The 15,279-nt window shown below is 41.0% G+C and overlaps 1 protein-coding gene across 5 annotated transcripts in view; it reads left to right on the forward strand.

Moving 5' to 3' along the window:
* Positions 1 to 15,279, forward strand: part of GRM3 (glutamate metabotropic receptor 3) — a 96,127-nt gene that overhangs the window by 14,465 nt on the left and 66,383 nt on the right. Inside the window, exon 2 of one of the 5 annotated variants that reach the window (XM_026862403.1) lies at positions 9,366 to 9,474. The gene's annotated coding sequence lies outside the window, so the exon portion shown is untranslated. Of the gene's footprint in view, positions 1 to 9,357; positions 9,475 to 15,279 lie in introns of those variants that run through there. The other 4 variants (XM_026862408.1, XM_026862395.1, XM_026862419.1 and 1 more) reach the window with 4 other exon arrangements.

Consider the following 15,279-nt stretch of genomic DNA (forward strand, 5'->3'; position numbering starts at 1 on the left):
GTTCTACACTGAATTTACTGTAGTAGAAATCCTTTAATCTCTCTGTGTTTCCTTCTCTGTGCTCTTTCCTATCTCCCCATCTGCAGATAAGGATGATACTAATGTCTGCCTCCATGGGTGTTATGAGAACTAATTAACTGAGCTTTCAGGGAAACTTCAGCAGCAAAGGCAAATTTCTCATCTGGCGGTGAAACACACATACACACACCTGTATAGATATAGATATTTGTGTGCATAGAGATACAGATATAGATGTAGATATGAAAGTCATATCTACCACCTGCCAGACCTTTCTCAACATCAAGGCTCTTCTCTTTCTTTCTGTTACAATCCCGCTATTTTTAAATGCTGGGCTTTATTCCAAGTCAGCGTGGGAATGTCAGGCAGGTAGTTGTTAAAAAAAAAAGAAAAAGAAAAAAAAAAAAAGAGAGAGAGAGAGAGAGAAAAGCCTTTGACTTCTCTTTTTTTTTTTTTTTTTAATAGCATTTTTGTTCTGTAACCATTGTTCCTGCCAGTCCAAAAAACTACTTGGTTCTTAATGAAAAATCCAAACACCAACAAATTGCAACCCTGCCTTTCAACACAGACGTGCCCTTTGAATTTAATTATGCCTCAGGCAATGCATTGCAACAGGCGTGTGATAAGTGACACCAAAATCTTACAACAAACACAGAAAATATCCCCCACCAGGTAAAAATAACTCAGTACCAGATTGCCTGGTTTGGTACCAAGCCACTCAGAGCCAGAGCCTGGCTGATTTACCCCATCTGGGCTGAGGTGTCACAGCTTGGCCCCACTGATGCCAGGAGAGCTGAACCCCTTTATAGCCACCGAGAGTCCCCTCAGTGAGCACTCCTGGATCCCCAGCTGTGGCAGGAGGGGATGGCTGCAGGAAAACGTTAACCCCACAGAAGAGGTGGAGGACCCCGCTCTGGGGCAGGGACATTCCTGGTGGCGTGATTCAGAGCACCCAGTGGGAGCCAAGAGGAGCCGGGGGCAAAGGAAGCGGAGGAGTTTGGGAGGTTTCCTTTCCTCCCAGAATAATTTCTCACAAGCTGTGTCAACTATCCACAGTTAAACAAATACTTGAAATATCAACATTTCCCATTTGGAGGGAGAGGCAGCACCAGTTACCTTTGGTTTTGTTGCCTCGGGAGCTGCAATAGTCAGCAGGAGGAGACTGCCTGGGAGTTTTCTGAATGTTCATAGAAGAAAATTTCCACTGAAAACAAACGCCCACAGTCCTGACAGTAATGCAATGCCAGGGTCAAGCTCTGTCCTTTGCATCCTTCTGGAGGCTAACACGGGATAATGCGATGCCCCTGTGTTAATTAGACCCTCTGTGATGGCCAGTGACTCTCAAGCAGGAGCAGATCTATGCTTGACAGTTCTTTGGCAATAGTGGTGGGGCACAGTGGTTGGGTCTGCTTATTACCAGGACGCAAAGTATTCATATGTATGGGGATACAACAGTCACAGATGCTTCCTGACTGCTGGTGGGCAAATATCAAGACCAATTCTGTCTAACCTCAAAAGCCATATGGCTATAAACACAAAATGAAGCAATTGCAATCCTGCCAGAGAAAATTCATTTTTTCAGAGTGGCTGCATTTGACCTGGTCTCTGTCTTTCATTCCCTTTCTCTTCTGTACAGGTGCCTTTATTCACTGACATTTTAAGAAAGGCATTTTTTAAATTTTATATCAGATATAGTTGCTCTGGGTCTGAAGACCCTTGCTCGTGTCAGGGAACTGGTTCCCTGAAGTGGTGCATCTCTCTCATGAGCTTCTGCAGCACCTATTTTCACTGAAGCCTTAAAGATGAAAGACAGGTAACGCTTTATAGAAGAGAAGGTTGGGATGTACAGTCAAGTTATTGCAGTTTAATGTGTTTCTGTGCAGCAGCCAAGCCACACCAGCCAGCTGGGTTCATACCTTCAGCTTGCGGTAAATGCAGGATTTAAACTACATGTTACCATGGCCTGAGTATGTCTCTGGTCAGATATTCACAATAAATCATTCACTTTCTTGAGCACGATAACTCTATCACATAAGTGAGTCCTCCAGATACTTAAATGTTTAATTCTCGATTTCACCACTAACTTGCCCTGCAACCATGGGTCATATCACCGCCTTCGGTTTCAAACTTCAAGTGCAAAATGGATATAACAGGAGTGCTTACTTAAAAGGGTATTGTAAGGACAAATACAATAAAGCCTGTGAGGTGTTGAGATACCCTAAATACCTCAGCTGGCCCGAGGGACATTTTACACACACTGTTCTGCTAAGAGGAATAGGAACAGCAGTGCTTTGCTCTTAGTCATTCACACTGCTCCTCGCTATTCATACAGCTGTGGATCTGACAAATGATTTAGAATCTTGTCTATTGCTGCAGTAAATAGAACCCAACAGGTCTACAGGAACTGAGAAGCTGGACCACTTTGTTGCATGTTTTAATGCAAAACTGGAAGTCACAATTGTACCGAAATATTTCCAAGTGTATCTCCTTTGAAAGATGCAATTTTAGCAGCTGATGTCGTATAACCTGCGTAAACAATGTGAAGGATATCATCAAACTTTTGGAAAGTGTGCAAGTAAACCAAAGGGAAAATATGGTGATTTAATGAACTTTAATCAGTTCAATATAATTCCATGAATTTTACACCTTAAGGACTCAGATTGCTATAACCATTACCTGTGAATAAAGCTTGCTTCTGGCAAGTGATAATTAATTCTTAAATCTTGGAAGCTTCTGAGTTTCAGAGACCCCTGAGCACATTTGTATGGAGATTAGACATTGTTTCTTTTCTCCTTTTTCTTTGAAGTCTTTTCTTCAAAGATTGCAGCTTTCTGTTCAGACTGCATAAACCCTCTCGTGACAGAGACTGCTTTCCTCTGCGCTCGCAGAGGCTTTGGGTCTCACTCTGCACTCCCTTACTCTGCTCTGCACCCCACCAAAGCGTATAGAGAGATGTCAGCACCACAATGCTGCGAGTGGGGAGGAGAATCAAGCCCTTTGCCAAACACGTCAAGTGAATTGCTCACCCCCTGTGGGGAAAATTTACCACATAGCAACGCAGTAATTGATATTGATGGTGCATGTTGTTCACATTTCATTTTTTTAGACACTTGTTTTCAGGGTTGTGAGAAGCCAGGTTACAGTGATCAAAGGTCGAAGCCTTAAGTTGCCTGTAAAACAACTTCCCTGGGGCTGTGCCCAATGTGGGAAGAAATTAGTGTGAGATTTATACAAGGCACGTATCTAAGTTAAAAAAGACCAAAGATGCTAAATTACAAGAGTCAGGTTTTCTTATTTACATCCCTATGAATTGTAAGCAACTGCTTTGATGCTGAAGAAATTACCTTCTCTCCATTTTTAGTTGGAGTAGGAAGTGTTTGGTCCATTGCAAATGCAGTTGAACTCTTATGTTCACACCATAGATGAACTTCTTTACTTCTCTCTCCTCAAACTGTGCTCTTCTTGATCTTGTCATGGAAAAATATTTTGCAACTTCTCTTCTAATGAAAAAAAAGAAAAAAACAACTGTGCAGTCAAGAAGAAGTGTTTGGCATTTGTTGTTTCTTTTTTCTATTCTGGGGAACTGCTTTCTCAGCTCATTATGGGAAAAAGGAAAGGAAAAGGATTCATATAATCCAGGAATTCATTTTTTTACAGATTGGGATAAATGACTGCCATTAATGAGAAATTAGAAAACCAGAATTCCACCTTTATAATTCAGTAACCATAAGGCTGGTTCAGTTATATGCATAGCTGGACTTCAGGGTCTTAAGTGTTGAATTATACAAGTCTTCAAATATTCCTACTGCTGCCAGTACGCTCAGCTGTCCTCCCTCAGTGACAACTTACCCCCATAACTTGTGTAAGGAAGTCACTGCTGAGGTGAATAAAGGCTGCACCATCCAGATGAATTAATGTAGATTAAGTTTCTACTCAGTGCAACTACAGTAATGAACTAAGACATTGGTAAAGAGCAAACAGTGTTCCACAGTCTGGCCAGAACTGACACTTTTCCATTCAACAACCACCCAGTTTTAGCCAAATCACCATAAGTCACTGCAGAAGCCTTCACACTGAAAATACATGGTGGTATGTTCAGTGAGGCAAATGATAATTCACACAGTGACTTGCTCATTAGCAGATATCTTTTAAAAGGAGAAAAAAAAAAAAAGTTCTCATTAAACCTCTGTTAGGCATGAGAAAATAGAAGTACTAAAGAAGTGTCTTACTCAAGACATCAGGGCCAATGATGATCAGATCCATGACAGGATCAGGAGTGGAGGCTGGAGCACTCACACATCCCATCTTCAAACCATCCCTTCTGTTACATCGCTTCCTGATTTAGTGTCCTAACTGATCTATTCTTGCTCAGTCCCTCTAATCACTCTTGAGAGTGCTCCCATGTCATTTCATAGCACCCAGCTCAGTGAAGGAGATGCTTCTAACTTTTTTTTACGAGCCTCTTTTTCTCCCAGAAGTTCAATGCACAGACCTGAAATTTTGGACCACTTCCTGAAACTGGCACTGCGGGCCCCGTATGCCTCCATCACCCACCTGCGCATGCACAGCACCGCCCCGTGGTAGCCCAACATGCCAGACATGTAAGTGCAACCGCACCAGGAGACCTGTCTCCAGGGGCCACAGGCCAAATGACAAAGAGCCAGGAGAGGAGGTTTATAGCTGAATATCTTTGCCCAAGGGAAAGCAGGCCAAAGAATACAAAATGTCGGCAGAGGGCATGTTGCCCTTGATTGAGTGGAATAGGGCCCCTGTTGGCTGGAAACCCAGAATTAACAACAACAACAAGAAGAAAATTAGTAATGCTTGCCAGCTGGGGAGAGACATCTGGCTAGTGATCAGAGGGGCCTGTGAGTCAATTAATCCATCTCCGAGATGGATTAGCACATTGAAACATGCTTTCCTTCACTGCTGCAGAGGGACCTGTTGAATGAGCTGTAAAGATGAATGGAACTAAAGAAATTTCATTTAGATGAAGAAAAATGACTCTGAAATAGTGGGTGGGTGTTTTTTACACGCCTTATGTGCTGCAAGAATTAAGCACAACTCAGAGAATTTAGGGCACGAAGCAGCCATTTGGATACAAAAGCTCTTGAATTTAAGATCTGATTGTTTTTAAATTTGTATCTAGATATCTGCCTATTTATTTTTCATGCTTATAGCATACCCAGGACAAAAGATACTACAAACACAGATTAGGATAAATAGTTCTTTCAGTCCATTCTTCCTCAGCTGTGTTATATCAAGTTACTGTGTGTGTCTCTGCAGAAGCTATTCCTGGGCTCTTTTGTTATTATATGGTACAGCAGGGCTGTTGCTCAAGGACATCATCCTGCGTTTAGCTCTGGAGAGACTGAGACTTAGTCTCCACCTTCTCTGTCATTGCAGATCAATGGGACACGGTCTCCGTAGATTCTTTTCAGATCTTCAGAGATAGGATTTGAAGGGACCTCTCTGGTCACTGAGTTCAGTTCCTGCTGTCATGAGCCATCAGGTCATATAATCCCTTCCATGGATTTTTTTAAGCTCCGTCTTCAATTTTGATTTTTTGGCTGTTATTCCTGCTGTGGAAGGCTTTTCCAAAACTTCATTCTTCTGCTGTTTAGAAACCTCTTTATAATTTCCACTGTCTGTCTATTCAGGACCAGGTGATAGCAATTTGTTCGTATGCCAGAAATGTGTTTTAGTCTCCTTCCTCTCGAGTACTAAACCCTCTGAGGTGTCTGTGGGTAGCTGTCAAAAACTTCAGCTTTCCTTTTATTCAGCCAAGTATGTGATGCTACATTTCTCCTTTAAAACAGACTCATGAGTGCCTTGGTTATTGTAGTAGTCCTTTTACACACCTATTCATTCCTATTTCAATTATTATTTTGACAATAATACATGGGTTATACACAAGTTTTAAATGGTATCCTGTGCAATGGCACTAGTACCAACTTGCATCTACAGAAGACACCCTTTTGTCTGTACTCTGAAAGCTGTATTCACTGGTTGGGTGCTACATGCACCTAAGCAGTCTCCTCTGTTGTTTTCAGCAAAGAAGCTTTCAGCTTTAGGAAAGTATGAGGAGCTTCTGATAGCACCTATAAGCTTATACTGGAGACCTCTTAGGAAGAGACACATGAGATTTCTCATCCAGGAGAGGATGCCCAGGAACTATCTTAATGCAACTATTAGCAAAGCAAATTCAGTGCTAGGATGCATCAGGCAAGATTTCTCTAGCAGTAGTGAGGACTGTCTTTGTGTATTACTGATAAGATAAACAGTGCCAGCGAAAAGTCTTAGACAATATAATCTGATTGCCCATAGAGAGAAACTGCTGGAACAGTCCCTGACATACTTCTGACCTGAGTCTTGTAGTTCTTGTGGGACATGACCCAAATAATTCCTAGACCAGACTTGGGACTTAGCACATATTGGGGGCCATTCACCGTATTTATTTTCAATGTGGGCACCCTGTTTTAAAGGCTGAGAGAGGTTAGCCGTATGGGTGCACACCACTGTGGGCCTAATGATCTCATTGCATGAGAACAGTCCCACATAGCTATCGACACCAGTGTACATCTCCTTGTCTGAAGGACTGTGCACAGCTCTGATCATCCGTATTCGTGACAGAGGAACTCAAAGGCTGCAACTACAGATCTTAAACAGTGACAGACACCAGAATACGATCATCCATATCACTTAATTGCTAACACAGCCCCTGGCCCTTGAGTTTTCACCAAGATAACTCTCCCAAAACAACTGCTGGGAAGAGGCTGGAGACTGTCTTAGCCCCAGCGGCATTCACAACAGACCCCTGGGATGTGACTGTCCAGTTCTGGAGTGCCAGACATTTTAGCTCTAAGGACACAGCACAGCTGAGCCAGATGGTATCTGGACCAAAGAGTGGTCCATGACCCATCATATTTGTTAAAATACTTGCAGCCAAACTGATTCAGATGTAGTAAAGGGTTGTTTGGGTGATCAAAAGAATGAAGAATTAACTCTATGACAGCAGGTAAAATAGATTTTGAATGCTTTTTTAAAATCCTTTTTATACTTGGAGTTTTATGTACAGAAACTGTCCACAGCTCCTAGAAATTTGTTCCTCAATTCCTTTAACTGGAACATCCCAAATTATTTCAGCTGTCACATGTCATGTCTGAGAGACAGTGAGCTTTGACATAATATGTACCTCCAAACGGATGCAGCACTTCTCTGGGAGGCAATGACAATTGCTGAGCATGATTTTCTTCCCAATAAATATGAAAACTCCACAGGCAGCTGTCAAAAGATATTCACTCTCCTTTAAGACATTTCATATGAATCCCCTTCTTCCCTCTGTTACTCTGTTATCTGTCTTCTCTCTCAAGAAAAATGCCAAAGTGTATAAATTCAGGGCTTACCCCTCTGAAAAACAAAGGAGCCTAGAGTAATGAAATCCCAAACCCACGAACATCTCTACATAACTGGGTCGTATCAGGTTTGCAAATATATAGTCCCAATCAGTACTGTGTCACTCAGTGTCCATTGCCAGCTATTGACTGTTTTCCAACACAGACCCAGAGATAAAGAGGGAAGGACTCCCTCTTGGCAAGAGTATAAAGCCTACTGCAGTGAGTGTTCTGCCCTAACAGGACTCCTAGTTATACTTACACAATGCTTAAACTACAATATTAGTCACAAATTCAGTTATCTCATCTGAGGAGCCAGGAAGGGGATGAGAAGCATTTATCTGCCTTTTTCTTTAAGTGCAAAGGAAAGGCTCAAACCTGGTCCCCAGTTTGCCTCATGTTCAGACCAGAGGTCCAGCAGTGTAAAACCCTCTCTGTCTGGGGACCACCCCCAGTTCTTTCTCTTCTGATGGTGTCTGAGAAGAAGCAATTGAAGTACATGCAAGCTTTTTGGACAGGAGCGAATACACACAGGGCGGAACCAATGCCATGGACTACAAGGATGCAGAGGCACCTCCATTCACTTCCCTATAGTTCTGAGGAAGGCATCTCAGGCCTAACCCAGCCAGCACCTTGTCCCTCCCCACCAGCTGCAGGCCCCCCTGCTCAGTATGCCACCAGTCTGCCTTCTTTCCTAGGGCTCCTGATTTTTGCTCTATCCATGTGCAGTGATGCATTGAGCACTGTGAACCAAAAGCCAGTGGCTTAAGACTTTTGTTACAGATGCTTCTGAAACATCTTTATCCACTCATTTCCTTCCCTCCACCCCAAGTGGCATCCAAATGCCACTAATTTCTACAATTTTAGATATCTATATATTCCTCCATTCCTTTCACAGTTGTGTTCTAAGCTATGTATCTTCTAAAACCATTTGATCCATAAATCAAAAAGTTTTCTAAAGAAACAAGTGATCCTAAATAGATACATATTCTTGAAAATAAGAATTTTAACATGCAAATAGATATAAATAGAAGAAAGTCTGAATTTATAGTCTTTATAAATAAACCCAAACTTACTCTCACAGCCCATCAGTGTGATGAAAGGACTCCAACTTGTCTCATATCACCAATGGGGAATATGGGACTATTAGCAATGGAGAAATGTGCCTACAGTCACACTTGACATAAAACTGTTAATTCAGTTGAGATTTCCTGATCATCAGCTCATAAGTTAATCATGATGAGAGAAAATAGTCAATTAGGACAGCTCCAGGAGCATGAAATAACTCTAAATATCCCTTTATAGCTATTAACCATGTTCCTTCAAAATGGCACAAGAGACACAGGGAAAGGACCAGGGAAAGACAGGCCTGGTCAAGAGGATTGCCACTCATCTAAACTCTGTCAGCTGTGACACTGTAGGTGTCTGCTGCCAGCAAACACAAACCACCAGCACTGGCCATCTCAGAAAGCAGTGGTCCCTCATTCAAGAAGGAAAAGCACATGGGTGTTTTAAACATACCCGCAAACTTTCCTGACCCTCTACTCATGTAGAAAGGAGCCTGTGTATTATAAAAAGAAAGTGTTGCTTAAAAAGATATTATTAACTTGTTTCAGAGCACGTCCAACAGAAACTCTGGGAATAATAAAGTGTTTAAAGCCGATGCCTGCCTCATTCAGATGTGACAAGGAGCTGATCCAGAGACACCCAGGAACTTTAGCAGGCAGTGGAGCAGGCCCATCAGTTTCTAGTACTAATAAGAGCAGAGCTATTAGTGCTTTTGCATGACATCCTGTAAGAAAAAGCACTGACATTTGGCTTACTCAGGAGAGATTTCACCATCTGTTATTGTAGAGACCCAATAATGATACAAAAAAAAACCAAATAAGTGAAAAAGCCTAATACTCTGTCATCATTTCAAATTTAGTGAGGTCTTAAAATATTCCTGCACAGGTAGAGGATTTTGCTGGAGGAGAATCAACAGAGCATCGGGCTCAGTTACATCGGACCTTCCTGTGTTAGATCTGTCAAGCAACTCCTATCGTCACGTCTGTGAGTGTGAGTAATTGTTTTTATTTAAATTCATGTGGTATTTACTACCTACACCAAGACAGATAATGGACAGATAGCAGAACAGTGATCAGCAAGTGGCTACCACTTAATTCTTTTTTATTCTGCAGCTTGCCTGCTTTCATCTGTCTTCCCTTCTGAAGAAGTAAGGATGTTCCTTGTGTCTCAGATGGAAATGCAATGGCCGATTATGAATTCATTGCAAGTTTTCCATTTTCCATCCAAAATCACGACAGTGATAAAAAAATAAAATCCCACAGTATTTGTTTCCAAAAGCATTCAGCTCCATGCATATATGTTTAGCTTTCTGCAATCGGATTTCTCATCCCCAAAAGGACAGAGGCTGAACTTTCTAAGTAGCAAATATAACATTTAAGGAGTCTATACGCCTTGCCAAAAACAATAGGTACTAAGTACAGTGGTAAGGGCAGAGCATCTTAAGAAATATTGAAATAATTTGTTGACTTGCTGCAGTTCTATTGATTTCAGAAACACAAAAGAGAATATGCTGAACAGGAGGAAAAAAAAAAAAAACAAAAAAAAACATTAAGTAGCATCACGTGAATGCGGTAGTAAAACATCCTACATACTCTCATCACTGTCAGGTTCCTGCAGGAAGAAAATATGTGTTCAGCCTTGAAAACTACCTTCTTTTAATACAAGTATTGGTACGCATTCATTTGCTCTAGCTATCTGAATTCCTTTGGGTTTAGTGAAGCTGTCAAAACCTTACAAGTGCGAATGCTGTTGTGTAAGTAAAATTAATGACTCTTTTTCTGCTTCCCATATTTTAAAGCTTTAAATGAGTCTTACTGCTGGGGGAAAGGGGAGGAAAAGCGAAGGGGATGTCAAAATGGAATTGTAAATCTGTCGGCATTTAAAATCTTAGACCTGATTGACCTCATGACGGTGCTTTAGACCGGCGTTTATCTTGGTATTGTAAAGCAAGCAAACTATCTTTACCCAGGCATGAATCCCACTTTGCAATCTGTTGTAACTAACTGGGGTATGAGGCTCAAGTGGAATGCTCCAGTCAAGCAAGTAAACATTGAAAAACAAACAAAAGCATTTGCATTTGTGGAAGTATTAAATGTAATTACAGTATGCCCTTTAAGTGTGTGTAAGTGTTGGAGTAAGGGGACAATAAAATGAACATAGATGTAAGTCAATTATTAAATAAAATTGAAATATTTAAATAACTAGTATCAATAATAACTTGTGCTTGTCTAAATGGTGTGTGCTGAGCTTTTAGCTGATGCCTGTCATGATATGGGGTCACAGACTAAGAGTTGTCTAGGAGGAGGGTTTCCTCAGTGTCCAGACCCCCCAGCACATTGTGGGCTACACCCTGATCTATAGGCTGGCTATTTTCAGTACAGCAGGGAGGACTTCCCAGCAACATCCTGCTGACAGCTCAAGATGAAGGCTGGCTACAGAAAGCAGTGTCAGCCTGCCAAGCGCCACTGCCTACACGCTGTCCATCTATGCCAGTGGCTCTATCCCAGGGCAATTTAGGCTCAACTCAGTAGAGGTTATTGACACCCTCATATTTCAGCTGGCCATGCTACGCTCCCCCACGGTCATTAGAAGGGCTCTCCAAAAAGCACTTTAGAGCAGGAGCCAGGCCCAGGTGCTCTGAAAATCTCATGGAATTTTCTTAAGGAACTTGCATGTGCCCAGAAAGAAGAGGGAGCCCTGGAAAAATTTCTAGTTTATGTTTTTTTCTCTACGTGCTAGAAGCAGAGATGACCCTACATGCCTTGTTTAATTGTTCTTCTAATATTCTAATATCTTCTTCTCATAATTCTCTGAGGTCTATCTCCTGTTTTACCAGGGTGTGTGCTCCCAGTTTTTGCTCAACCTACCAACATACCCCCTCAAAACCCAGAAAAAAAAATCTTTCCTGTGGATATGTCAAAATGTTGAAGTTTGGTCTGAGGTGTGTCACCAGCTGAATGAAATCTGGCTGAAGCCTGGAGAAGATGGGATTAATGTTGCTATCCATTGGGGCCAAATTTTGGCTGCCAGGAGAAGCATAGTTAATTTACCTCTGTGCAGAGAAGAACAGAGTGTACTCACTGACCAGACTGCCTGTCACTGGAGGAGTGTATAGCACATTACATGCATTAATTCTTAGGATGCCGTCACAAGGTCAGAAAGTAATATTACCGCTATTTTATATAGGCACAAAGAGGTGAGCCAAAGACAGAGATGAGACTGGAACCAAGTTTCAGTGCACTGCTTTGCTTACTAGACTGGAGCCCTTCTAACAAATGGAAGGGGATTTTGTATATTACATTGTGAGCCCAAAGCCAATAAAAAAATTCTCATGAGTTTTAATGAGTTGACTGCAGGGAATATGGCATGTACTCGAGTTTTCTTAAGAGATTTGGGGAAGTCAGTCTTTAAATTAAAGATTATCATAAAGTCAAAAGGTGCTGAAGGACACAAAAAAAAAAAAAAAAAAAAAAAAAAAAAAAAAAAGCCATTATTTTCTCCTTCTCATAAACAAACAAACAAACAAAAAAGAATATTCAGGGCACTTTGAGTGGTTCTGATCTAATGTTGTAGGATTCTTTTCTATTGATACTGCTACTGGCTATGCAGTCACTTCACCGCTGAAATTCATCACCTTTCTGGACAGATAACTTTGTAAAGGGTTAGTGCTGTGGCCATAGTGGTCTTGTTTAAGTCAGGCAATATTTGTGAAGAGAAATGGGAATTCAATTAAAGTTTTTTAAGAGAAATAAATAAGCTTTGGATAATGAAGACCTGAAAAAGAATTTTGGTACCCTAAATGATGTCTACTTTTTGCATCCATCTCAGTCTTATAACAGGAACCACTTCTTGTATGTGGACTGGGCTGTACTGAAGGTCATCCTCCAATGCCTCTAGCTTCTTGTTCTCTTCATAGCTCTTTGACACTGATGATCTCTGAGAATTAGATTCTAGAACTGGGAAAGAAGTGATATTTGTTTCTTCTGTAATTGATTCATGACACAATTTTTTTTCCTCCACGGCTTTTAATTGGTAGAATAAAGGGGTGGCACTTATCCCCCAGTAATAAAGGGATTTGTATGTGGTGGAGAAATACTAAATATTCTTATTTATTAGTTTAGCTAGTGAAAAGGAGAGACCTGTTCACAAGTCCATGAAAAAATATTTCTGAGTGTAAGGATTAGGTGTTCAAAATGGAGAAGTAACCAAAGGAAACAGAGGTCTGTTGCAGGTTTACTTCCCTGTTGCCTTGTTGATCCATCCAGGATACTAACAGTCCCCGAGTGATGATCATGCCATTGCTTCAGACTCACGGTATTCACTGAAGCACAGCTAATGCCCTCTTATAATTGTTTTCTGAATGTTGAAAGCAGCCAGAAAACTCACATGCAGTCATACATATATATGCTCACTACTACCCTTAGGCTGATGGAAATTTTATAAATTGCTTACCCTGTCTGGAACTGTATTGCTTCCAACCAAATAACAGAGCATTGATTCGAGCAGCAAAACTAGGAGTTGGAAATGGTTCTCTGAAACAGCAGGCTTAACAGCTGAAGGTATCAAAGCTCCAAGCCTTCATGCTAGCCAGCTGATGAGTTTTCAATTTCTTTTCTGTGGCTCCTGAGATGAAATAACAAATTCATAAGTTAGTCCTGTTGACCTTTAAGTATCAATGGAGAAAGTTTGCACCTTCTATCAGAAATTAAAATAATCATTTGGTGTACTTATATGGACTTTTAATACTAATGGTAATAAGGTCCTTGTGCTTTTTTTGCAGACCTGTTTGCTCCTTTACTCAATATGTTTATGATGAGGACCTACCCACACCTGCAATAGTCACTCAGGGGCACCAACATGCACCTGGCAAAACTGATTAGTGCACTTACATATATGTCAGATAAACTGCTCTTCAGACAGGTAATGCAAGGGTGTCCACATACCTGAGGTCAAGATGTACCTCACATGCAGATATCTTTTCCAGTTCTCTGACTTTCTTACTACACCTGTTTAAATTCAATATATTTTATACTTGATTCATCAAATAGAAGAAGGGAGAAATTTAATTTTTCCACTTGAAAAATTATGGTCCTTTGTATTACATTTCTATGCTTTCCCACATTACACTCATATTTAATTCTGTTTAGGTACCAAATATTCATTCAGGATGAATGAATAATTCTGAACAGCTGGAACAAGAGAACAAAAAGGTTTTAATGTTAACAGTGGTTCAGATCCATCAGCGAGATAACCATGATGACACAAACGGAGTCTCTTTCACCAGTACTTAATGTGGCCATTACACTGCACAGTGGTTTATTCCCCATGATTACAGTCCTAGCTCAAAACAGTCTGTTGGTACACAAGAGCTCATAGTTCAAACCTACAATGCTCCTGACTCAATGAACCAGTGAAGCCAAAGGTTTCATGTTGACTCTAACAGACGTTGATTCAGCAGCAGACACAAATTCTTGAATTCAGCTTGAAAAATGTCGGTGTTTTCTCTCAGCAGAAGAGATCCTTTCACTGGTGCCTGTTGCTAAAGCTGTAATTTTCCATCATGTGGCTCTCTTGAGCCCTAGTTGAATGGAAACATAGGGTGTGGCCTGCCTGAGCCTCAGTTTAGGGTGAGCTGAGAGAGTGCTGAGGGTGAGAAAGTTTCAGCCAGGAATTGTGTAAGAGGTACAGAGATGGAAGCACTGCTACTTTGCCATTGAAAAAGATTACATTTAAAAGATTCTATTAAAAAGATTCATTTAAAAAGCAATAGCAATTGCTTATGATTTGAAGCAGTCCGTTGAGAGTGAGCACAAGAGTCATTTGGTTGAGACTTTTACTAAACCACTTGGGATAACCTGAAGCTGGGCTGTTACCAGCCCTTCAACATAATCACCGCTTACACATACTCAGGAAAACCTTCTTAAGAGACCAGCAGCTGAAGCTTTTAAAGAGTCTGTCCTTGCTGAAGGCACTTGAGCCTCTCAGTGCTTCTAGTGCCATCCAGAATAATCCAGCACAGTAGCTAAGGAGGCTGCATTATTTCATTGTGTCTACTTGGACCAGCTTATCCATGCAAAGAATGACAAAAGCACAGAGGGGGAAAAAAACAGGATTTTATTGCAATTGCTGTTCTCAGCAGCCAGCCATGGTAAGGCTGTCCACCAGAGTCTCCTCTCCATTGTCAGCACAGTCAGGTAGAATGAAGGAAAAAAACCCATGCCACTGAAATGCTACAGGCATCCAAAAGGTCTTGCAGTGTACAAATAACTTGGCAGAAGGAGGCTGCTGGCATGAAGAGGGAGAAGGCTTAGAGGAGGAACACAAGAAGATTGCAACTGGGAACAAGGAGTGGGATATGTCTGAGAGATGCTGAGGGACTGAGCTGAGCAGTAATCTGTGAAAGGAACAGTTCACAGACTGAAAAAATGTAACTTGCAGCATTTGCCATCCTATTGTAACAAAAAAAAAAAAAAATGCCTACATTCAAGCATCCTAACTGCAAAGTACCAAGTTAACTCACCAAGTTCAAGCTGGACTAACTGGGCCATGCTGTAAAGATAATAAGAATATTTATCTGTCATGAATTCAAGATTATAGATTAATAGATCATTTGATCTCTATGACTGTATTATGTATTTGCCATTAGCTTTCATCTTTAGCCATACAGACAGAATCAAAAAACATATTTATTACACTTGGTGGGTTTTAATCAACTTTGCATTTTTCCTGTGAGTAGAGTTGGAACACAGATAATCTGCAAAAGACACTGACAATATTCCAGTTTATTCTGGTTTATTCA

Source organism: Athene cunicularia (assembly GCF_003259725.1).
Source record: "Athene cunicularia isolate RWA chromosome 1 unlocalized genomic scaffold, athCun1 chr1_part2, whole genome shotgun sequence".
Lineage (NCBI taxonomy): Eukaryota > Metazoa > Chordata > Aves > Strigiformes > Strigidae > Athene > Athene cunicularia.